At 48.0% G+C, this 14,735-nt stretch overlaps 1 protein-coding gene across 2 annotated transcripts in view; it reads left to right on the top strand.

Annotated features, from left to right (window-relative positions):
• Positions 1 to 2,002: 2,002 nt before the first annotated feature.
• LOC119457470 (protein trachealess-like) overlaps positions 2,003 to 14,735 on the top strand; it is a 405,858-nt gene continuing 393,125 nt past the window's right edge. The window contains exon 1 of one of the 2 annotated variants that reach the window (XM_037719036.2): positions 2,003 to 2,724. The gene's annotated coding sequence lies outside the window, so the exon portion shown is untranslated. The remainder of the gene's footprint in view (positions 2,725 to 14,735) is intronic. The other variant, XM_037719037.2, reaches the window with a different exon arrangement.

Raw genomic sequence — 14,735 nt, 5'->3', positions numbered from 1 at the left:
AGCTTTGCTGTTCTCTCGGTCCGTCCTTCCTCTTACGCTGCCGTCGTCAGTCCACCTCGTCATCGTTAGCGTGTCACCCCCTCCATATGGCGAATATGACACTGTGCGCGAAGAAAAAAAATTTTTTTGCTCCTCACCGCCAATGGGAATTATTATTATTTGTTCTTGGAAAATGACCCGTGTTTGTTCGTGGCGGTTTGGCATTCCTTTGAACCATTCTTGCCCTCCATCGGCTATGTAGCACAACAAGGGAAATAGGTCTTGCTTTTTGTTGCATCCAAGTGTAGTGAGAATGACTTAACAAAATGTGTCTGTCCCACGGAACAACGACTCTCTTCTTTTAATATTCATCATACGTCGACGCTTTCTGTGAAGACGTGGTTCTTCATTCCCTGGGAGACAAACAGCAGATTATCTAAAAAGTCAGAGACAGTATTGATAATGGCTTTATTGATTGTTGGGATCTAGTACTTTTTGGTATGTTCTACAGCGAAGAATGAAAAAAAAATATTGAAATATTTCAGGAACCGTGCAACTATTTGGCTCAGCAAATTGTGCAGGGCTTTGTGCGTCACGCAGACTCCGAGAATGGTTGCATTTGTGCATGTATTTCGGAGGCCGCAACAGGCACAATCTGTATGAAACGATGTTTTTCGCATCACAACGAAGTTCTCGAGAAGATTGCCGTATCCGCAGTGCGAGCTCGTTTTTTAAAGCTGGAGAAATTGCTGAAGTCTCCTGACTTCTCGCTCAAGTATATCGCATAAGTGAAATACAGATTACTACTGTCTCCATCCGTCCACCCGTCCGTCGGATCCCATCCGGCACGGATGGGATCGTGCCGGATGGGATCCATCCATTCGAAGGCACGGTTTATAAATTTCTGCTTTTGTATTTCGTATTTCTCGCCCCCCCCCCCCCCTCCCCTTCATATACTTCTCCACCATAGTAGCTACTGGTCAGCAGCGCTCGTGTCGTGGCCTCTTCAATTGAGTTCAGGCAATTTAACTAGTCGAACTATTTTAATCAGTACAGGACGACAACACCTACAATGTTCGGCAGGCTTCAGTGAGCACCGTAAAGTTTCGAAGGAGAGAAATTCCCCATCTGCGTCGTTTTGCGCATCAGTCTGCTTGCCACTCGCGTTCATTGTATGTAACCGATGGCTCAATAACCTTTGACCCTCCTTGCCTTCACGGTCCTTCATTCGTCATGTTTTCACGTGAGGTTTCCACGTGAGTCAGCATCCTCTCCCTCCGCCAACCAAGAAGAAAGAAGCACGACCTTCTCTGGCCTGTTCACGCTCGTCAGCCAGACTATTAGCGGCGCACGTGCAAGCTTGTCCGCATCAATTTCTGGATGTGTTCCTTTTAATTTTCTGCTTCTTGTAGGCGCCCGATTACTTTTCGGTAGTCACAGAGCGCCTGCCAACATGTCCTCAGCTTCCTGGCTTCCTGTGGAACCCAGCATCTCTCTCCAACAGCCCGTTCCAGCATCACGACGCTCATCCAAGAACAACAGGGAGAGAGAGAAAGAGGGGCTCTTCTTGCATGGCAGCCCCCGTGTTAAGCACGCGAACGAGGGTATTGTGGTGGGGCTAGATTGAAGACTGCCGGGGGGGTGGAAGGGGGGGGGGGGGGAGCCGACGCGAAGGAGGGGCGACCGCCTAAGCGGGGCGTGGTCTGGCTCTCCGCGCACCGCCCGGAAGAAGAAAGGAGGGGTGGCAGCCTTCCGGCGCCAGCGCTGTCTAGCGCCGCCGCCACCGCGCAAGCTCGCCTCCCCTTCATCGAGCGTTGCGCGTCGTGCCGTCAGCGAGCGCCGCGACTCGTCCCAGCGGCCTAACGGCGGCGGCGCTGCTGCTGCTACAACAACCGCAACCGCAAGCGAGCGACCGCCCGACCGAACGCGTTTGTTTCTTTTCTTTTCGCTCTTCCTCGGTTCGTTCATCTCTCTTGCCTAACGTCCCACCTCCCTCCCGTCCAGCAGCCTAGCCTCCGAGCGCTACGCGGCGACGTTGCGCTAGCCGTCGTCGGCTTGGTTGGCGCGCTCTGGCGCTTTGGGACGCGCCGTGGAGACGGGGCGCGCGCGTTACCGGATTCCGCAGCTCCCCGCGCTCCTTGGATAGCGCTGCTGCTGCTGCTGCTCACCGTCGTCCAGGGCGCGCGCCTTTTCCCTCCTCTCCGCTACTCTCCGCGGCAAAGTTCTCTCTCCCCCTCCTATCCCTCCTCACGTCTTTCCGTGGCCAGCGAGAAGCAAGCAGCGTTCGCCGGTAGTTGCATAGTTGCGGTTGTGACGATCTCCAACCCACCACTGGAGCGACGGCGAGCTTCACGCCTTCCCAAACGCCACATCAGGAGGAACACCCGGGATATATTTTACACACACACTGTTGTGGCGTGCAAGCCGCCTCGCGAGTGTCTCGCTCCCCCGCCGCCTTCGTCCAGCGGTGTTCGACGAGGAGCTTCGGTGGGATCGTGCTCTGCTTCGACGTTATACGGTGCTCCAGCGGGTGTGTCGTTTCTGCTCGTGGTGTTTGTGGTGTCGACATCCCGCTGCGACGGTGCATGGTGATGAAGAAGATGTGAGGCCCCTCTTGCCGTCTAACACCGGGACGTCATGCGAAGTACGAGCGTCGAGAAGAAGCTGGTAGTAGTGGCGGTGAAGCCTGTGGCTAGGGCCGGACCACCGCCCCGGAGTGGTACGAGGCGGCGGTTGAAGCAACAGGTGCGTTTTCTTTCTGTCTACAGGTGCATACACTCTTGGGAGAAACGCGTCATTGGTGTTCGAGCACCCGAAACCGCCTAAACTTGCCTTGAAACCCTGCAGATATTACACTTCCAGCATCTTAGGCGTCGTGTCATTCAGTTTATGCCCATACGTAGTTATATATATCGGAGTGAATACTGATGAGATGTTTTTCCGAGAGAGGACGGCCATACAGCCGTCGCGTGCCGAGGTTGCGTTTCCGGACGTGATTGCATGCGTGCGTCCACCTGTGCTACGGCCACACGTGACCGGTGGGGGTCGTAGTGGTGGGCGCGACAAACACGTGCTCGAGACTTCCGTTGTAGGCGTGGTCCATCTGCGGCGCGGACCATAGAAGGTCACCACGGTGTGCGCGTCCGAAGTGAAACTTTGCTATCAGACTAGTCGATTTCCCCAGAAAGATATTGTCCGTAATTTAATGGTCCAATTACAAGAGCTGGATATATAGAAATGGGGAAAAGTCGATTGAAGGCAACAAAATTTAGTACAAGGTCAAGGAGGCTTGATCCAAGGTCTTCATAAAGTGTGTGTTCAGATGTTTTCCCGAGAACTTGTCTCGGCGTTAACAGTATAGTTGCTGTCAGTAGTTGCTTGTACCGTACGTGCGTGGCCTTGAGAGTTATCCAGGGCATGTCAACCTTCACCTATTCCTTATCTTCACTCAAATCGATGCGGAAGCCAATCAGGAAACATAATTTTGTGCGGGCTAAGGAGGCTGATTAGTTAATTAGACCAACACCCGCGCTTCCGCAGCATTGTATACAAGCTCACACTGGTTAGTTATATAAAGCTTGATAATCGGTAGGCACTTGATGGACGGTACGTTCCCATGTATAGCGAGCTATAGGCCGCTAAATCTAATGAGTTTTTTAGTCACTTTAACGGCCAACGTTGCCTTTCAGAGTTACAGTGACTTATCAATGCCGTTTCTTTAGTGACAAACTAAATAGCCAGTAAGTTATCCTCGCAAAATTCGTCAAGGGACTTTGGCTGAGTTCAGTGCCTCGCCTCCATTTAATCCCAAGAGAGATATATGCGTCTCTATTTGTCGCTGCTTCTAAAGAGATGCCGAAGAATGCAATCGTGGGCCTTCTAGCTGCATTAAACCTTATTTTGATGCACCTAGAACGGGCATAAGGGATATAATCGCGTGGCAAAAACTCACGCACTATCAATACGGAGTGCGCAGTCATCGTCATCACGTAGCGAAATTTTGCACAAAAATGAAGGCTCGTATTCACAAAAATCTCGTACACTGGACTTGTTCGTAAGAGGAAATTCCAGCCAGTCCTGATGCTGGACATACGATTAGAGAAAGCTGCCAGCCAGTGACCAAGAGCAGTTACGAAAGAAAAGCTTTGTGAATTCGGCCTGAAGCATTCTGGGCCGCAACCTGGTGACTTTGCTAAACATAAATAAAAAAATTAGTAACATTGGCACAATAGCGTTTGTCGCACTCCCGATATATATAAGGGGGGGGGGGGGGGGGTAATCTATTCTGCGACCTCGTACTCAGCAGCGGAACGCCACCGCCAGTGAGCGTGCACCGTGGCGTTTCAGCAATTTATGCCCGGATTTAGGTCTGGCGAGGCTCTCAGGGCCGCGTCGCCCCTCACAACACATAGGCGCTATGTATATAATAAGGCACTTTGAACACGGTGCGTACTTACCCCAACGTTTCCCCTCTCCTTGTATGCAACGCCTCCGCAGAGAGCGTGTTCTCTCGTATATGAAAGTCTTACGTAGAGATAACAGAATATATCTTACAGATCTCGTTACTTTTCTCCAAAATGCTTCTGCACATGAAGGTATGCAGTGCGGTCCACTGTTAAAGGAAACACGTATAAGTGTAGATGATGATGATGATGTGTTGGCATCCCCTTTGACACGGGGCGGCGACAAATAGTTACCTAGCCTGCTTGATTTAATCAGTTATAGTGTACATGTTTCTCATTATATAACATTTTTGTACACATCTCCATATTCTTTCGTTTAAAATTCTTTCTTTAATTTTTTTTTTTGAAATTGGTACGACCAGATCCGTTACAGGCATAGGTAGCGATACAAGGTAGATAGCTACCTTGTATCGCTACCTATGCCTGTAACGAGTCCGGTCGTACCAATTTCTTCCCTGCTTTTCCCTGTTTTTTCATGACGGGCATCATGAAAAGCCAGCAAATATGTATATCACCTACGATCTGGCGAGTGCATATCGAATTACCAGGCTTCGCAGCAGATGACTCGTGGTCTTTATAGTGCTGTCACCTTTCTACACATGCACGGTGCATTGACACACCTTCAGCCGGCACTTACTGCAACTATATAGAGCGCGAGCAGGTTGAGAGCTGCACATTGGGGTTAACAGTGAACTCTCTTTAGCAGTGGACGGCACAGTACACATGTACGTATAGCCACCGCGGCGGGCACCGTGAAAAGCGAGTAGATATGCACGCACGACGGGCTCCAGTGCCTGGAAGCTTTCGGCCTTAGGACTGAATAAGAGAAGGGAGAAAGTTATTTATTGAAAAACAAAGTTCGGCCGGCGTATAGGTACATTTCACCTACATGCTACTCTGTAGGGGATGGAACGAAGGGAAAGAAAGACCTTGTAAAATTGACACTGAATGGCGTTCGGTCTGATCTCAGGTTTAACAATTGCTGCTTATAACTCGTCGCAGTATAGCGTTTACGACGTGAGCATCGCGCGACGCGTAGGATAACCATGGACGGGTGACGCGCACACGTCCGGAAAACGTCGGACCAATGGTCGGACGTACGTTCCGCGTGATTGGTGCTTATTAACTGCGACGAAAACTGAAGTTTAGCTACACTTAAGAGCCCACTACACCAAAATCGTAGTAAACAAGGCACTAAAAAAGGAAATATATTGAAATAAATAAATAAATAAATAAATAAATAAATAAATAAATAAATAAATAAATAAATAAATAAATAAATAAATAAATAAATAAATAAATAAATAAATAACGAAAACAACCTTTAACAATGAAAAAGAAACAAAAAGAAATGCGAAGGGATGAAGCCCCAACTAAGAACCAATCTTTTTATACTGAGGACATACCACAAAGTCGCAAAATATATGCGAGGTCTGTCCAAAAAGTTCGTGCAGTACGTTTAAAAAAGATTCAGTTCACGAACTTTCATATACATTAATGTGGTCACCTTCGAAATACTCCCCATTCGGCACAATACACTATATATAGTTACCGCACATCACGTGGATATGCCCAAACAGACGGACACATATAAACTCCACACAACTAAAAACACAAGATGTTAACAGGCAGTGGGAAGCGCGGCTTGCGGACGAGGATCAGGACAGCCAACTGGCTCTCCTGGACCAAGCCCAGCGAGCCGCTCGCGCCAGTGGAGCCCTGGACTAAGGGCCCCAATCACGGGACCTTTTATTCATTGAAGTTTTACTCTCTCTCTCTTCTATTAAAGCGCTTCAGCAGCGACATCGTTTCCTTTTGAACTGTCGTCACATCGACGAAATGCCACGGCTGGAGCACCAGTTTGCATTTTGGGAACAAAAAGAAAAGTGCCAGGGGATCCAATCCGGCGAGTAGGGAGGGTGTTCCAGCACAGTAATGGAATTACAGTTGAGGTTTTCTAATCAATACAACATTCTTTTCGTCGCAACTTTTGCTCAGGAATCGGCAGTTTCGGCATCATCTTTGACGCAAACCTTTTTCATTTCCAAATTTTCAGCCACGATCCGGTGAACGGACGACTTTCCATAACCAGGTGCTTCTGCTATCATTCTAGCAGTCATTCGGCGGTCACTGAGCACAAGAGAACGCACACGATCTTCGTTTTAATCTTCGCACGAGGCGGAGGGGCGTCCTGATGTTGCATCGTCCTTGGGGTCTTCACGGCTTTCCCGAAAACGCTGGACCCACGTTACCACAGTTCTTTCCAGTAGGGCATCCTTTAATGTCATAGGCCGTTTCCAACATTTGATTCATTCCTGCACGATGATTGGCCGATTTCACTAGAAATTTGATAATGATGCTTTGTTCCGTCTGTTCGTCGATCTCCATTTAGACAAAGACTACAAAAAATAAAAAAAATATGGCAGAATTCATATCACAATGACTGTCGATGGTAATGCGATTAGCATTTGAGCAATGTATCTACACACCGTATTTCTGAAGTCAGGTTCATTTAACATGTGTAGTCGTCACGCTGAGGTTTCCGCTGCTTCGGCTTAAATACGACATACTCCAGTATATCGTCCCACTTTGCTATGACACTGACGCGAGCAAGTATCATGGCCATTCAGTTTGTATAGAAAAGGACGCCACACCAAAGTACACAAATTACACGTGCGAGTCATGTCATGGCGGTATGAGGGGAAAAATAAAACAATCGCATCGCAATAATTGTGTCACATCACGAGGGAATAATCAGGGACGTATATGATGCATGTAATGTTCGATTCCTCCTTTCATATCATCCGTCCGCGGTTGGCCGATTACTGCGATAATGGCGGAGTAGCCTCGTGCGAGCCAATTTCCAAGGGTGAAAATAGATGGTTGCAAGAACAGGCCCAGAACTGGGATAAGGTTACGATTCGATTCCAGTCATTTTCCTTTTATAGCAACCGCCAGTGGCTGTGGCGAGCGGCTGCAGGGCACGAGGTCGCGGCGACCGCATTTTTGATGAAGGGAAAATGCAAGAACGCTCCTTGGATTTAGGTGCACGTTGAAGAGCCCCAAGTTGTCAAAATTAATCCGGAGCCCTCCACTATGGCATCTCTTATAACCCCAGCGTTGCATTGGGACGTCAAAAATCAATCAATCAATCAATCAATCAATCAATCAATCAATCATCAATCAATTCTCGCGCAATTCACCAATGCTTTGGCTGTGGTGCGATCGGCGCTCCGCCCACGCTATCGTCGAGATAGGCCAGCCGTGAGCGGTGAGCGACAACAAAGGAAGAATAGAATCGTGGAAAAGGAATCTTTATGCATTATACTGTCCCAGGTCACTGTCAGGAAAATTTTGCTCGGCTTTCACAGTTTCTCCTTGCTTATAGGGGCATGACCGTGTTGTTAGCGCTTTGCACCAACGCTCAACACGCGCGCTATGTCTCGGCGACTGTCGAAGAGAGCGGCGCATCTCTTCTGTGCCGTGCGCATATATAAATGAATTTTACGAAGGCGAAACGGACAACCGGTCAACCCGGACGTCGCACGTACAAACACGAGAGTTGCCCCCTTTGTGTGTGTGTGTGTAGAGGAGACCGACACTTTCCCTCGTTCAGTATGCAAACCACGCCAAGAGAGCTATGGCGCACGGGTTATCGATCATACGAACGTTTGCTGTTGCAATGCGTGCGGTTAGAACGTGCGTTAGGATGAATACGACGATCGCAATGTTCCGACTTGTGGTGGTGCCGAAACGTCGGCGTTATTGACAAGCCATACACTGCACTGCCTGTACGAGTCTTGTTGGCCTCGTACACCACGTATATGTATGCATGTATTTATACGCTATATAGTGTTAGCGTTATGTGTGCACTTCGTCGTTGTCATCTGTATATATATACTCATCCCCTCTCGCCTCGTTCTTCAAGGTGAGAGGGGATATATATATATATATATATATATATATATATATATATATATATATATATATATGTATATATATATATATATATCGTTTGACAGCGCTGTTATAGCGCGGGCCCGCCTCCACTTCGCATTCTTTATCACGTTTTGCGCGTTTTGCGCGACAGCGTTGAAAAGTGGACAGAAATAACTGGACAGAACGCTGCGGGTTGGAAACTGTATGTTTTGGAATGCGATGCACGGTTTGACGTTAGAGCTGAAGCACTTATGCAACTAGTTATAAATTTAGGCAAATCATGATGAGTCACACGATAAATGAGTCTCACGCTAGTAAATGATAACAGAAAAATTCACCATCGTGCGCAAGGCGACTGCTAACAAAACACCGTTGATCCCATCGTCACATATCGTGTAGCCGTTTTTTAAAATTTATTTATTTAACAACTTGGTCCGCGTTAGCTAGGACACACTGTATGTGCTGTTGAGTAGCATCGCACACAGCGTCGTCCGCTCGCTAATAATGCCAACGGCCGCATATATTATCTTTCACTGTGCTGAGGAAAAGAGGTAGAGAGTGCGCGAGTAGGTGTGTATGGCGATAGAAGAAGTACACCTGAGCACAGTGACACATGGACGTTGCGTGTACTTGTAAAAGCAATCGACCGTGTTTATTCAGAACAACACGTACGGCGCGTATACGGTACTCATGTGTTTACGGCTGCACATGATGGACATTGTCCACTAGTCCATATCTTATCATTCAGCAGTTGAGCTCTGCATGCGCATAAACCCAGCTATTGCAAACAGCTCATTTGCGTATCATGGTGGCAACCCCCCCCCCCCCCCCACCAAAAAAAAAAAAAATTGCACGACGTGTACTGTGAAACACGTGTCTAGATAACATACATGATATCTCGTACTTCTTCGTTTACCGTCCACTTTTCCCACGCCCGAAAACATACGCACAGGAGTCCAGACACTGTTTGCATAAACGGCTGCCTCAGGTGGACAAAGAAAGGCGAAAAATACCGGGCATGACGAACGCGCTGTGTAGCAACCTCGGATATTCAATTTCCTCGTGAGCGGCGGTCGGTGGGCGATTATTCATTTTGACCGCCGAGGGCATTAAGACGTCAGGAACGGCGCACGCGCTGGATGCATAGTCTTCGATCTTTCTTGCAGCTTCCGGGAAGCGATAACGGGGCCTCACGTAGTGTATAGCAGTGCGTATATATACGCCTCGAGCGCACGCCGCCAGCCAGATTTCTTTACTCGATAACGACCCCGGGACACCTCGCGCCGCTTATTATATAGTTATAACTCATAAATAATATGAGGCGTAAGTTTTTGAAACAACTTAGGCGGCGAGAAGCAGGGTGTGTTCTACAGATGGATGAAGATAAGAGCTGCACTTTTTCTGCGAACAGCATCCGAACGAGCTTCGCGCGCTTGCGTTGATGCGTTATTTTCTTGTTTCTTTGTCTTTTCTCTTGGGCAGTGCGAATGCCTTACTGGCCAAGTATAATGAATTACGGAGTTTTAAGGTCCAAAGGCGCAATATGACTATGAGGGACGCCCAAGTAAGGAAGGGGGCTCCGGCTTTGATTTGACCGCACCAGCTTCTTAAAATCTTGTCTCACGACTTAATTAATATACACGAGTGATTTTACCTTCCGCTACTGTCGAAATACGGCCGCCGCAACTCGGAATGGAACTGCAGCGATTTATTTCTCAGCCGCAGAACGCCACACCAAGTCCCGCAAGTGTTGAACATTTTGAATTCCACACGCGCCCAAAATAACAGCCGGCTGCCTCTCCATTCTTCAATGTAGCTTTCAATAGCAGTGCCAACTTTGCTTAGTGCTCGGCCTTAAAGGGACCCTAAAGTTCAGGGCATGTATTCGCGTAAAATGTTTTTAGGCTAGGTTTGTTTTTAACGCAATAACTGTAGCGTTAAAAAGACGGACGCGAGAGAGACGACAGGACGAACGCTACGTCGTGTCCCCTTTCTTCTGTTCGCCTTGTTAACGCTGCGGTTATTGCTTTAAGCATGTATCGCGAGAAGGGCTAGATTAAAATTCAATTGTAGGGTTTTACCTGCCAAAATCACTATATGATTATGAGGCACGCCGTAGTGTGGGATTCCAGATTGACTTCGACCACCTGGGGTTCTTTAACGGTCACCCAATGCACGGAACACGGGTCTTTCTGCATTTTACCTCAATCGAAATGAGGTTGCCGCGGTCGGGATTTGAGAAGGGCTACGGTTGGAGCTAGTCGGTTTAATTGAAATGCCGCTACTGAGCGACAAGAACGGACGAGGTGTCCAGGTGTCGTGTGTATCCTTTCCTTCGTTCGTTGGTCTGGCCCAGTAGCCCATTCCACTTTGACAAATATGAACCGACTAGCCCAAGGACAAGTACTGCTAGAATTGTTCGTAAGAGCAGTTGCGACACGTTCGTGATGTCGGACATATCATTAGCGAACTCGGACTGTAAATGGCAAGGAGCACTCATCAGCGAAAACCAATGTGAATTCGGTCCATCTTTGATGTAGTGTTTTAGCGCAGAAACTTTTTCACACGGACACAGGAAGGGACACACGCAGGCGTTTGTGTTTGTCCCTTCTTGTGTCCGTGTGAAAATGTTTCCGCGCTAAAACACTATATCAAAGATGTCGCACCAACAAGGCCAGCAGTGAATCCTCGTGATTTTGGTGCACTTCAATTCGCATTTTATTCGGACATAGAAACGTCCAGATAGCTGGACGATAGCCTGGCGAGATCTTAAGTCCTGCGACGCACTCAGCACGGCATGACACAAAATGAAACGAAGTTAGCTTCGGTATAACAAGACGCGGGCAAGCCAATGTCAACAGTAGAGGTCTCCGCAGAATGAACACTTGTGAAAAAAATACTAAAACAATTCCGGCAGGAATCATCTCAGGATGGCCGTCGACGTTAATGCAATTAGCATTGAAGCTATACGTAGCAGCACAGCGTATCGCCACTGCTGAAGCGCGTCACGTGTGAGGCGCGTTCTGCAGCCGGGCTCCTCTGTCCCTCTGAACACGCTGCGCCATCTAGCGGTGCCACCGCGAAGTCCGGGCGCCGTACGTGTCTGAATGTATGTGACGCCGGTTCGATTGCGCCCAGCACCGGATAAATTTTAAATGTTGTGTCATTGACGAGTGGCACATTCCCAATGGCACATATCAAATTACACAAGTTGGCGTAAACGAGGTTCATCGACGAGAGGTACATACGCAGGGGCACGGTGACGCAAGTTGACGTCACAGAGGTTAGGCGCGGACCGACCGCAAACTGAGCGACGTTCACAAAGAATGCTAACCGCATTAAAAGTAAGGAAATAAAAAGAATGTACACATGAATGATCATGTGTACTCTGCTGTGTACAACTTGGATAGCCTTCTATACACATCGCGTATAGTTGATTTTGTACGGCACGAGGCTTAGGTACCTTGGGCTAAAGCAATGCCTCCTTAAGAAGATGCCTGCTGCGTGAGCCGAGAAGCTGGTTCCTGCCCCTCTCTTCTTTCCTCCTCTCCACCAGGGTCGGCTGCGAGCGCTAGCCGCGGCGGCCGCTCCAAACCTAAATCACGTTGCCCTACCTCCGAGTGGAAAACGCAGCGATATTGCGAGTGGTGGAGTGGAAGGAAAATGGGATCGAGAGACGCGATGCCAATTCGCCGTGATTGCACCGATCGCTTAATACGAGGCGAGAGAGTGTCCGCGATCTGAAAATGTCCAAGGTCGTGTGCTCCACATGACTGGGCATCTTTGCAATCGCGCTTATGAACCGTCGAATATTCTCGGGCTTGAGCTCGCCAAAGCTCGGTGCCTAGCTGAGACGGAATGCTGTCTCATCTGCATCGTACCCCCAGCGACCGGTGTTGCCCATTCAGGGGCGGTGGTGGTGATGGAAATGATGATGGTCGCTAATACTATCCGCTTTGAATCGAGGCGGTGACAAATAGTCGCCTAGCCGCCCGCGTTGGCATGAGCCCAGACGTAGCGCTGAGTGACGAGGTGTTGAGTGGCCCGTATACCAGGATGAGCAATGCCTTGCAGAGGGTGAAAGACGGCCCGCCGGAACTTAGCGGGGACGAAAGGACGTGGAAGAGTCGCGGGCACGTCACACCACAGCGAGCAGGGAGCGGACGCGTCAGTGACGAGCTCATTGACCATCTCTGGTGATAGTGACGAGATCACCTTGCAGTATTGGTTGTCTGCGAGATGATCCGATTCAGGTGGACTTGCGCTTCGGCCTGGAGAAACCAGACTTGGTGGGATTCTGCGTCCAAAATGGCGGCAGCATGAAATCGTAGCTCTGCGATATCGTGGAGGCGAGTGCTTAGCGAGCCATTCAGTCCGGACAATTGTTCCTAGAGTCAGTTATGTTCTAGCCCTAGATCACCATTGTAGAGTGCGAAAGAAAAGAAATGACCTACACGTAGGCTGAAGGACTGATTACTGAGCACCTGCCCTCTTCTCATCTTTATTGCCCTCCTTTCTTGGCTCGCTGTGAGCGCCACCTGGCTCACGAGCCGAGGTGGACGCTACAAGGTTTTGCTATATTTGTTGTTCTAGCCTTCTGTTTATCGCTGCTTTATCTAGTAAAGTTACCTATGCCTGTGGCAATCTTGTTTCCTATATTTCGAAATGAAGGCGACGTAGCGCAGAATGTCCGCTGCGAAGTGCTTCTACACCAAATCGAGCTAACGGGCACGCGTGACAGCTGCAGACCCTCATATAGCGATGTACAACCACACATCTTACAGGGTGGTTATCCAGGAAAAGATTCGTCTTTGATATCGACTGTGGATCGAATATATATCTTCTGTTTTAAGTTTAAGTACCTGGTTCGAGAATTTTTACGTTCGATTTCTTCGAATAATACTCGTGGCTATACGGCTGAGAGGCGTGGTGTGTTTACTACGATTATTGGAGCGTGCCTGTTACCTGCAAAATAAGGCCATACACGTGGCAGCTCACTATGTTGCTGCCGTTCCGAGTGCCCGCTGTTAACCCAGCCTTAGCCAGAAATACTTGGCCTATTCCAGTAATTTCTTTTCAGAGTGAAAGATTGCTATCTGTTTCAAGATGCATCGCTGCATGCATCGTGGAAGGAGCACTTACCATACGTGAGCTTGCTGAACAGAATTTGTTTTTCTTCACGGTCCACAGGTAACCATATACATGCTCCATTTCTGTACTGCCTCCAGAGTTATTGAGTAGGACATGGTGGCTGAATTCGTACGGGTTCGTCTTGGAAGAAATTACAGAAAAGAAGACGACATATGTGACTAGACAACGGCACAACTGTCACTAAGAACTTTATTTTCTGAAAACACTGCAAGACGTATATGTACCCTCTACAGCGCAAGCGCACCATGCTTGTTGTGCTTGTATTGTAGTGCACGTTAAAGAACCCCAGGTGGTCGAAATTAACCCGGAGCCCTCCACTACGGCGCGCTTCGTAATCAGAACTGGTTTTGGCACGTAAAACCCCAGAAAGAAGAAGCACCATTCTAGTGCTCAAACTTCCAATTAAAATATTCCCGAGATACCGCATCTCAGACGAATGCAAATATATTGCTGTGTCACTCACACATCTATGTCCTTTTCGTTTTATATAAAACAAATATGCGTGTAGTCATTCACCCATATCACAGTGTTCCTGCTCTTTCCCAAAATTGTTCTTTCTTTTTCTATAGGATTGTCATTGTGACCATGACGCAGGTCACGTTGACCTTGTACCGAGCTTGGCAGACATTCAAGCAGCATAGCGCTTACATGCACGGAAAGAGTTGGCAAATCAGTTATTTGAAAACTCCCTAGGAATAGAAAAAAAAAAAAAAAAGACGCAATACTTGCGCATTTGACTTTATATTTGAAGCTATTATTTTTAATAAGATCGTATATTCGATGTGATTCGGAGATATTGCTGTATGCGTACATATACCTTATTGCAATCCAGTGCTGAGTAATCGTTCTTTTCTTTTTTTTAAACCCAATTAACAATCCTGGTCAGACAGTGTAACAATCTGTGACGTCAATAATAGCTTGTGCGTGAAATCGACTGTGGCGTCACCACCTGTCCTTTTTTACCTTATTTTACCCACACGATAATGGAATATTAGGCTATTTGTTTCAGCGTGCCCTGGCAAAGCCACTGAAGTATTACAACACAATTTTATATCTGTATTATGTGAATTAACAGACCTATAATTACAATCAGGCTTCATGATAACAATTGGAGCTCGCTTATGCTCGCAGTAAAGCTTAGTTGCTGTCTTACACGAACATTCGAAGCGCTGTTGGAGCGTTCGAAAACGATCTGGCCCAACC

This window comes from Dermacentor silvarum, chromosome 7 (genome assembly GCF_013339745.2).
Source record: "Dermacentor silvarum isolate Dsil-2018 chromosome 7, BIME_Dsil_1.4, whole genome shotgun sequence".
Taxonomy (NCBI): Eukaryota; Metazoa; Arthropoda; class Arachnida; order Ixodida; family Ixodidae; genus Dermacentor; species Dermacentor silvarum.
Note: the sequence above shows the minus strand (reverse complement) of the source record. Positions and strands in the feature narration are given on the sequence as shown.